An 11,794-nucleotide genomic window follows, 5' to 3' on the forward strand; every position below is an offset into this window, starting at 1 on the left:
CTTTAGAATGGACTGATTGGATCTCCTTGCAGTCCAAGGGACTCTCAAGAGTCTTCTCCAACACCACAGTTCAAAAGCATCAATTCTTCAGCACTCAACTTTCTTCACAGTCCAACTCTCAAATCCATATATGACCACAGGAAAAACCATAGCCTTGACTAGACGGACCTTTGTTGGCAGAGTAATGTCTCTGCTTTTCAATATGCTATCTAGGTTGGTCATAACTTTCCTTCCAAGGAGTAAGCGTCTTTTAATTTCATGGCTGCAGTCACCATCTGCAGTGATTTTGGAAACCCCAAAATAAAGTCTGACAGTTTCCACTGTTTCCCGTCTATTTCCCATGAAGTGATGGGACCAGATGCCATGATCTTCGTTTTCTGAATGTTGAGTTTTAAGCCAACTTTTTCACTCTTCTCTTTCACTTTCATCAAGAGGCTTTTTAGTTCCTCTTCACTTTCTGCCATAAGGGTGGTGTCGTCTGCATATCTGAGGTTATTGATATTTCTCCCAGCAATCTTGATTCCAGCTTGTGCTTTTTCCAGTCCAACGTTTCTCATGATGTACTCTGCATGCAAGTTAAATAAGCAGGGTGACAATATACAGCCTTGACGCACTCCTTTTTCTATTTGGAACCAGTCTGTTGTTCCATGTCCAGTTTAACTGTTGCTTCCTGACCTGGATATAGGTTTCTCAAGAGGCAGGTCAGGTGGTCTGGGATTCCTTTCAGAATTTTCCACAGTTTATTGTGATCTACACAGTCAAAGACTTTGGCATAGTCAATAAAGCAGAAATAGATATTTTTCTGGAACTCTCTTGCTTTTTCCATGATCCAGCGGATGTTGGCAATTTGATCTCTGGTTCCTCTGCCTTTTCTAAAACCAGCTTGAACATCTGGAAGTTCATGGTTCACGTATTGCTGAAGCCTGGCTTGGAAAATTTTGAGCATTGCTTTACTAGCGTGTGAGATGGGTACAATTGTGCGGTAATTTGAGCATTCTTTGGCATTGCCTTTCTTTCGGGTTGGAATAAAAACTGACTTTTTCCATTTCTTTGGCCACTGCTGAGTTTTCCAAATTTGCTGGCATATTGAGTGCAGCACTTTCACAGCATCATCTTTCAGGATTTGAAGTAGCTCAACTGGAATTCCATCACCTCCACTAGCTTTGTTCGTAGTGATGCTTTCTAAGGCCCACTTGACTTCACATTCCAGGATGTCTGGCTCTAGGTGAGGGATCACACCATCATGATTATCTGGGTCGTGAAGATCTTTTTTGTACAGTTCTTCTGTGTATTCTTGGAGAAGGCAATGGCACCCCACTCCAGTGTTCTTGCCTGGAGAATCCCAGGGATGAGGGAGCCTGGTGAGCTGCCGTCTATGGGCTTGCACAGAGTCGGACATGACTGAAGCAACTTAGCAGCAGCAGCAGTGTATTCTTGCCACCTCTTCTTAATATCTTCTGCTTCTGTTAGGTCCATACTATTTCTGTCCTTTATCAAACCCATCTTTGCATGAAATGTTCCCTTGGTATCTCTGATTTTCTTGAAGAGCTCTCTAGTCTTTCCCATTCTTTTTTTTTCCTGTTTCTTTGCATTGATCGCTGAAGAAGGCTTTCTTATCTCTCCTTGCTATTCTTTGAACTCTGCATTCAGATGCTTATATCTTTCCTTTTCTCCTTTGCTTTTCACTTCTCTTCTTTTCACAGCTATTTGTAAGGCCTCCCCAGTCAGCCATTTTGCTTTTTTGCATTTCTTTTCCATGTGGATGGTCTTGCTCCCTGTCTCCTGTACAGTGTAAGGAACCTCCATCCATAGTTCATCAGGGATAAAGGAAGTACTGTTTTTATGTATAGAAAAGATCTTTGGAGTTCTTAGACCATTTTCAGCTCCATGTCTTTGGAAATTGTATAGGCATCATTTGTAGAGTGGAAGTAAAAAATTGTTACTAGGCTGTATATGTTGAATTTTGAAAAACACTTGCTTTGTATTAAATATTTTACATTTATTTAAAAACCCTGATACTCTTCAGTTACATTTTCTAGACTTTTACAAAGAAAGGAAGTCTTCTAGAACTTAATACATTTCTTAAGGGGGAAGGAAAAAGGCTTTTTTAATAGAGCTATATGAGATACACTCAGAGTGTTTTGAAGTGCCATGTTAGGGTTTGGGGAAAAAAATCAGTAAATGAATGTTAATTTGATGGCCAGGGAAGCCTGGCATGCTGCAGCCTATGGGTTCACAAAGAGTTAGACACAACTGAGCGACTGAACTGAATGTACATTACCTACTTATCCTGTAAACTACTGAATGTTTTTGGCTAATGGATTGTGAGCTAACATCCAAAGTTCTTCCCCATAAGTTTAAGTAATTAAAAAGTAATGTAATTTCCAATACATTATAAATGTAATTTTACAGTAATTCACTCTTTTAAATGTATGCAATGGGTGTAAACATCATAGTATTTTGATACCCATGTTCAGTTCAGTCGCTCAGTCTTGTCCAACTCTTTAAGATCCCATGGACAGCAGCCAGGCTTCCCTGTCCATCGCCAACTCCCAGAGCTTACTCAAACTTATGTCCATGGAGTTGGTAATGCCATCCAAATATCTCATCCTCTGTCATCCCCTTCTCCTGCCTTCAGTCTTTCCGAGCTTCAGGGTATTTTCAAATGAGTCAGTTCTTTGCATCAGGTGGCCAAAATGTGGAGTTTCAGCTTCAGCATCATTCCTTCCAATGAATATTCAGGACTGATTTTCTTTAGAATGGACTGATTGGATCTCCTTGCGGTCCAAGGGACTCTCAAGAGTCTTCTCCAACACCACAGTTCAAAAGCATCATTTCTTCAGCACTCAGCTTTCTGTATAGTCCAACTCTCACAACCATACACAACTACTGGAAAAATCGTAGCTTGGACTAGACGGACCTTTGTTGGCAAAGTAATGTCTCTGCTTTTTAATATACTGTCTAGGTGGGTCATGGCTTTTTTTTCAAGGAGCAAGCATCTTTTAATTTCATGGCTGCAGTCACCATCTGCAGTAATTTTGGAGCCCCAAAATATAAAAGCTCTCACTGTTCCTAGTGTTTCCCCATCTATTTGCCATGAGGCAATGAGACCAGATACCATGATCTTTGTTTCTTGAATGTTGAGTTTTAAGCAAACTTTTTCACTCTCCTCTTTCATTTTCATCAAGAGCCTCTTTAGTTCTTCTTTACTTTCTGCCAAAAGGGTAGTGTCATCTGCATATCTGAGGTTATTGATATTTTTCCCAGAAATCTTGATTCTAGCTTGTGCTTCATCCAGCCTGGAATTTCGTAATATGTAATTTGGATAAAATTAAATAAGCATGGTAACAATATACAGCTTGGACGTACTCTTTTCCCAATTTGGAACCAGTCTGTTGTCCCATATCCGGTTCTAACTGTTGCTTCTTGACCTGAATACAGATTTCTCAGGAGGCAGGTAAGGTGGTCTGGTATTCCCAACTCTTAAAGAATTTCCCACAATTTGTTGTAATCTACACACTCAATATGCCAGCAAATTTGGAAAACTCAGCAGTGGCCACAGGACTGGAAAAGGTCAGTTTTCATTCCAATCCCAAAGAAAGGCAATGCCAAAGAATGCTCAAACTACTGCACAATTGCGCTCATCTCACATGCTAGTAAAGTAATGCTCAAAATTCACCAAGCCAGGCTTCAACAATATGTGAACCGTGAACTTCCAGATGTTCAAGCTGGTTTTAGAAAAGGCAGAGGAACCAGAGATCAAATTGCCAACATCCGCTGGATCATGGAAAAAGCAAGAGAGTTCCAGAAAAACATCTATTTCTGCTTTATTGACTATGCCAAAGCCTTTGACTGTGTAGATCACAATAAACTGTGGAAAATTCTGAAAGAGATGGGAATCCCAGACCACCTGACCTGCCTCTTGAGAAACCTGCATGCAGGTCAGGAAGCAACAGTTAGAACTGGACATGGAACAACAGACTGGTTCCAAATAGGAAAAGGAGTGCGTCAAGGCTGTATATTGTCACCCTGCTTATTTAACTTATATGCAGAGTACATCATGAGAAACGCTGGACTAGAAGAAGCACAGGCTGGAATCAAGATTGTCAGGAGAAATATCAGTAACCTCAGATATGCAGATGATACCACCCTTATGGCAGAAAGTGAAGAGGAACTAAAAAGCCTCTTGATGAAAGTGAAAGAGAAGAGTGAAAAAGTTGGCTTAAAACTCAACATTCAGAAAACGAAGACCATGGCATCCGGTCCCATCACTTCAAGGGAAATAGATGAGGAAACAGTGTCAGACTTTATTTTGGGGTTTCCAAAATCACTGCAGATGGTGATTGCAGCCATGAAATTAAAAGACGCTTACTCCTTGGAAGGAAAGTTATGACCAACCTAGATAGCATATTGAAAAGCAGAGACATTACTTTGCCAACGAAGTTCCATCTAGTCAAGGCTATGGTTTTTCCTGTGGTCATATATGGATTTGAGAGTTGGACTGTGAAGAAAGCTGAGCGCCGAAGAATTAATGTTTTTGAACTGTGATGTTGGAGAAGACTCTTGAGAGTCCCTTGGACTGCAAGGAGATCCAACCAGTACATTCTAAAAGAGATCAGCCCTGGGTGTTCTTTGCAAGCAATGATGCTAAAGCTGAAACTCCAGTACTTTGGCCACGTCATGAGAAGAGTTGACTCATTGGCAAAGACTCATGCTGGGAGGGATTGGGGGCAGGAGGAAAAGGGGACGACATAGGATGAGATGGCTGGGTGGCATCACCAACTCGATGGACGTGAGTTGAGTGAACTCCGGGAATTGGTGATGGACAGGGAGGCCTGGCATGCTGTAATTCATGGGGTCGCAAAGAGTCAGACACGACTGAGCGACTGAACTGAACTGAACGGAACACAAAGACTTTGGCATAATCAATAAAACAGAAGTAGATTTTTTTTTTTCTGGAACTCTCTTGCTTTTTTGATAATGTGGATGTTGGCAATTTGACCTCTGGTTCCTCTGCCTTTTCTAAAACCAGCTTGAACATCTGGAAGTTCACAGTTCATGTACTATTGAAGCCTGACTTGGAGAATTTTGAGCATTACGTTGCTAGCGTGTGAGATGAGTGCAATTGTGCAGTAGTTTGAACCTTCTTTGGCATTGCCCTTCTTTGGGATTATAATGAAAACTCACCTTTTCCAGTCCTGTGGCCACTGCTGCATTGGGCAAATTTGCTGACATATTGAGTGCAGCACTTTCACAGCATCATCTTTTAGGATTTGAAACAGCTCAGCTGGATTTCCATCACCTCTACTAGCTTCATTCATAGTGATGCTTCCTAAGGCCCACTTGACTTTGTGTGCCAGGACATCTGGCTCTAAGTGAGTGATCATACCGTTGCAGCTATCTGGGTCATGAAGCTCTTTTTTGTACAGTTCTTCTGTATATTCTTGCCCCCTCTTAATATCTGCTGCTTCTGTTAGGTCCATTCTATTTCTGTCTTTTATGGTGCCCATCTTTGCGTGAAATGTTCCCTTGGTATCTCTCATTTTCTTGAAGAGATCTCTAGTGTTTCGATTCTGTTGTTTTCTGTTGTTTAAAAGAAGCTTAAGGCAAAGGAGAAAAGGAAAGATACACCCGTTTGAATGTGTAGTTCCACAGAATAGCAAGGAGAGATAAGAAAGCCTTCCTCAGTGATCAATGTAAAGAAATAGAGGAAAACAATAGAATGGAATACCCATCATATATTTTTTTAAAAGTGAACTTGCTCTTAGAAAATTACAGTTTTACCTTATGTCGTTATTATATCCCCTGTAGCCGTTGTTGTAATTGTTCAGTCACTAAGTTGTGGCTGCTTCTACAACCTCATGGACTGCAGTACACTGGGTTTCCTCTGTCTTCCACTATCTCCTGGTAGTGAAAGTTTCTCTGTTGTGTCTGACTCTTAGCAACCCCATGGACTATATAGTCCATGGAGTTCTCCAAGCCAGAATACTGGAGTGGATAGCCTTCCTTTCTCCAGGGGATCTTCCCAACCCAAGGATCGAATCCAGGTCTCCCACATTGCAGGCAGATTCTTTACCAGCTGAGCCACAAGGGAAGCCCACTGTCTCGCAGTTCGCTCAAATTTATGTCCATTGAGTACCTAACATTCCAGGTTCCTATGCAATATTGTTCTTTACAGCATCGGACTTTGGTTTCAGCATCAGACACATCCCCAACTGAGCATCGTTTCTGCTTTGGCCCAACCTCTTCATTCTTTCTGAAGCTATTAGTAATTGCCCTCTACACTTCCCCATTAGCATATTGTACACCTTCTGACCTGGGAACTCATCCTTCAGTTTCAATTTTTGTGTCATAACCAAGGAGTAGGGACTGGTATCTAGTGGGAAGAGGCCAGGAATATTGCAAAACATCCTACACTGTACAAGGCAATTCCCAGCAACAAAGAATTAACCAGACCCAAATGTCAATAGTGATGTGTTATTGAGAAATTCTGACCTACAAAATTCCACTATTAGGTAGTAAGGTTTTAGGTATGAAAATTTTATTGTTTAGCATTCTTTTCTGCAGCATGAGAAATGTGTGTATTTACACTTATTGCATATCTTGTGATTATAATGTTATGAACATTGTCAATTCAAAGAAAGTTTGTATCATTACAGCTGTTACTAGTATACATCTGCTCAAAGTATAAATGTCACAATTTTGAGTATTATAAAAATAATACTTTATTGAAATACATTTCTTAAGAGATTGAATTTTTTATTATTTGGGTAAAGTTTTCATGGATGAGTATTATTTATTGCTGTAATCTGACAGAGTTCAACATAATTCTTTTTCTCTTTTTCAGCTTAAGAGATGTAAAGGCCAAAATGTCTTGTTTATTTGAGAGGAGTTAAAAAATGTTACACAGTAATGTCCTTTAATAATTTTTATTCCTTCAATGTTATATGCCAAAAATCATTACTTACAGTGGTTTATCAGAACATTTTTTTTAATTTTTATTTTTACTTTATTTTACTTTACAATACTGTATTGGTTTTGCCATACATTGACATGAATCCACCACGGGTGTACATGCATTCCCAAACATGAACCCCCCTCCCACCTCCCTCCCCATAACATCTCTCTGGGTCATCCCCGTGCACCAGCCCCAAGCATGCTGTTGGACATATCAATTAGGTTTTCCAGTTTAGAAGCAATTATAATCTTGATTTAGAAAATGATTCTTTACTGAGTTACTAATTTTCTCATTATTGACTGTTTAGTCCCCTGATTGTTATGGCCTGAAACAATGTATCATAATAAATTTAGGATAAGTAAGAGGCATTCCTTTTGGAAAGGCCAAAGAGATAATTAATAGTGTCTGATTTAAGTGATTGTTTACTAGTAGTTGTTGTATAGGTGGATGGATGAACAATTGAAGTAATTAACACTTTAGGATTAAATACTATTTTAATAGTCCAAAGCTGGAAATGACAGCTGATAGCAAAGAAGCTATCAGCTTGTGGCTGATAGCTGTTCCCTTGTGGCTCAGACAAGTCTGCCTGCAATGCGGGAGACCCAGGTTAAAGTTGATGAGAATATTCTGAATATATTCCGAAGACAGATCTAAAAGAATTTACTCAAGGTTTGGATGAAAGTAGGAGCAGCATCAGCTATCAATGCGTAGTTTTTGTCCTAAACTACTAGAAGAGTTAGCATTTTACTGAGGTGAAGAATGTTGAGAGGAAAAGAATGAGAAAGATACTGCATTGGCCAAAAAGTTTGTTTGGGTTTTTCTCTAACATCTTGTGGAAAAACCTGAATGTCTTCCAGTTAAAAATAAATACAAAAAGAAAAACCTGAGCAAGCTTTTTGGCCAATTCAATACAAGTAAAATTTTCCATGTCCATTTACTTCGGTGCCACGTTTGTGTTTCTAAGCTTAATTTAGCTATTGAAACATGCAGTTATCTATCAATGTATGAATAATTATTACTTTCAGTCTAATTGAAAGACCTGTGTCATCACAAAATGATGGGGTCTTTTCTCTGTTTTCAATTCTGACACCTAAAATTGAAATGCTTGACAATGTTAACTATAACTCTTCCACTAACTAATGTTAATTATCTGATTTATGTATATTGTTAAAAGCGGTTCAGTGTTTCAGTAATGTTTTAATCTCACTTTGCTGCTGCTGCTAAGTCACTTCAGTCGTGTCTGACTCTGTGTGACCCCATGGACGGCAGCCCACCAGGCTCCCCTGTCCCTGGGATTCTCTAGGCAAGAAGAAGGGAGTGGGTTGCCATTTCCTTCTCCAGTGCATAAAAGTGAAAAGTGATAATTTGGGAGAATGGGAATTCTAACATGTATACTGTCATGTAAGAATTGAATCGCCAGTCCATGTCTGACGTAGGGTGCAGCTTGCTTGGGGCTGGTGCATGGGGATGACCCAGAGAGATGTTGTGGGGAGGGAGGTGGGAGGGGGGTTCATGTTTGGGAACGCATGTAAGAATTAAAGATTTTAAAATTTAAAAAATAAAATAAAATAAAAGTCTGGTAATTGGCAAAAAAAAAAAAAAAAGAATAATAAAAGAAGGTAATATGAAAAAAAAAAAAAGTGAAAAGTGAAAGTCGCTCAGTCGTGTCCGACTCTACCAGGCTCCTCCGTCCATGGGATTTTCCAGGCAAGAGTACTGGAGTGGAGTGCCACTGCCTTCTCCTTAATCTCATTTTACTATATTTTAAATCAATGACATTATACACAGGTATTTTTTAGGATGGGTTTAATATCAAACAGTTGGCTCTGTTGGATAAAAATAGACTTCTCAAACTCATAAACATCAAAACCATGATTTTGCTTGAGAACATTGAATCATAGTTTTTCTGACATGGTCAGAATAGTTCAAATTAGCTCAAGTGCAACTGTAATGCATAATTCTTGATTTATATTAATTCTGATTAACATGCAATATTACATAAGTGTTTTCTGCCTTGACTAGCCTAATCCAGAGAGGCACATTTTCTCTTAGTAAAGTTTTATTACTTCTGGTTTTTACTCCCCCAGTTTGTTTCAGCAGAGAAAGTAAGATACGCAAAGACAAAAAAATTAACAGCATTTCAATGAGAGATCACTTACTACCCTATATTAAGATTTGTTGAAAAATTAAACCAAAACCTATGTAAATTAATATTATTTTCTATTTTTAGATGTTGGCATACATACTGGAAGTACTCCTTATCTAATTTCACCAAGTACAAGATTCTGAGGTTTTGGATAGAGTCCTGTGGAGAGACAGGTATTGAGAAATGTGATGTAAGCAAATATTAAAGGATCATAAACAAGAAATTCCTATAGCTATAGCTAGACATTATCTTTCCATTGATAGCACTCCTTTTAGGAGAGTTCACTAATATAATTTTGCTTCTTTTTTCCTTCATAATCTGTTTTCCTCATAAGCCTCACATTCTGTGTCTCCTACCTCCCTGAACCTACTGATGATGTTCCTGCCATCTCTGCTGAGTGATGACAACTGCAGCCCAATGCTCGCTCTTAAGCAAGCAAGCCAGAAAGCTGGGAGAACCACAGCTGCCCTTTTCAGAACAACAGCATCTTCTGGGTAGCTAATGCTTGGACTTCTAAGTAAAGATCTCTTCATGGAAACCACACATATAGGTAAAATATCTGAGTAGTCTTCAGCCTAATTGCTGTGCCCATTATACAAAGATCAGCCACAGCTGAGGAAGCCTATTTATGTCTTGTGTTTGAGTATCATAATGTGTATGTAGTATTCAAAATTATGTGGTTGATATATGTTTTTGTTATTTTTTCCTTATAAAAGGGTTTATAAACCCTTTAGGCAGATAATTAAGAAGTCCCATTTTGGGGACCTAAAGATTCTGTCACTAATTCCTGTGTGTGGAGTGTATGTATGTGGGAGGGCATTCCCCACATCAGCAATTCTCTGACATCAGCTGGGTGTCCTACAATTTGACTCAATTCTATTATGTATCTGGAGACAGAATTAAATTCCACAGGTTAAGGACTCAGTCCCACAGGCCCACCCTATTACCTGTGCTTCTGATGACCAGCTACAAATCAAAGGTTCCTAGGACCCACTCCTTGGGTTATAGGTTAAGGAGTCAGTCCTACAAGACTCCCACTACCACTTCAGAAGCCAGTTATAAGTCTAGGTTATCACCTGTGCTTCTCATCATGTGCCATCCTTAGATTTGGTTAATTTGCTAAAGTGGCTCAAAAAACTCAGAGAAGCATTTTATGTAATAGATTACTGTTTTATTATAAATGGATATTACTCAGGAACTGCAAAATAGAAGAGATGCATAGGGCAAGGTATCAGAAGAGGACTCAAAGTTTTCATGCCCTCTCCGAGTGTGCCACTGTCTTAACTCTCTATCTGTTCACCAACCTAGGAGTTCTCTGAACCATCCTGTTAAAATTTTGTGGAGACTTCATTACATAGGCACAGTTGATTAAACTTTTGCTTGGCCATAGGTGATTGATTCAACATCCAGTCCCTTTTTTCTTTCCTCTCAACTAGGACAGAGTGGGACTGAAAGTTCTAATTCTCTGTTTGAATTGGTTCCGCTGGCAACCAGCAGCATCCTTAGATGCTCTGCAAAAGTCATCTTATTAACATACAGCCAGCTATAGGAGAAGGGGGCTTGTTATGAGTAAGATATCCTCACCTTGATGGCTCTGGAGTGATTTAAGGAAATGAGGACAAGAGATCAAGTATTATAACAAAAGGTGCACACGTTGCTGTCTGCTCAGGAAATTCTAAGTGTTTAGAACTTTGGGCCAGGAACCAAAGGCCAAATATGTATTTCTTATTATGTCCTATGATGTCTCTTATATGCGGAATCTAAAAAGAAATGACACAAATGAACTTATTTATTTAACAGAAACAGACTCACAAACTTACAGTTGCCCAGGGGAAGGATGGGGGACAGGGATAGTTACAGAGTTTGGGATGGAGATGTACACACTGCTATATTTAAAATGGATAACCAACAGGACTGCTGTCCTACAGGGAACTCTGCTCAATGTTATGCGGCAGCCTGGATGGGAGGGGAGTTTGGGGGAGAATGAATGCATGTATATATATGGCTGAGTCCCTTTGCTGTCCACCTGAAACTATCACAACATTCTTAATTGGCTGTACTTCCATATAAAATAAAAATAAAAACTCTATATCATAGAAACTAACTGAAGAGATGTCTTATCATCCAGTAGAATCTAATTGTATAGTATGGCCAGTAGAACTATGAGTTCAGAATAGAAATATAACTGATTGACCTGTCTGTCCAATTTGACAGATTGAGGGGTTTTTTCTTTCTCTTGTTTTCTAGGAAATAGTAAAGCTCTAGTTATTTTTTGAGAAGTTGTTACTGAACCGAATTTAGGTCCACTTGCCTGCCTTGTAGCAAAGCCAACCGTACTGGCACTAGGTTGTGGTAAAGGAAAATACAGTATTTATTTGCAGGGCCCCAACCCCCATGGCTCACACAGTAAAGAATCTGCCTGCAATGTGGGAGACCTGGGTTCGATCCCTGGGTTGGGAAGATCCCCTGGAGAAGGGAATGGCAACCCACTCCAGTATTCTTGCCTAGAGAATTCCATGGACAGACGAGCCTGGCAGGGCTACATTCCATGGGGTTGCAAAGAGTCGGACACGACTGAGCAACTAACAAGCAAGGAGAAGGGCTTCCCTGATGGCTCAGCAGGTAAAGAATCCTCCTGCAATGCAGGAGACACAAGAGACATGGGTTTAATCCCTGTGTTGGGAAGATCC

This window comes from Capra hircus, chromosome 1 (genome assembly GCF_001704415.2).
Source record: "Capra hircus breed San Clemente chromosome 1, ASM170441v1, whole genome shotgun sequence".
In the NCBI taxonomy this organism is placed as follows: Eukaryota; Metazoa; Chordata; class Mammalia; order Artiodactyla; family Bovidae; genus Capra; species Capra hircus.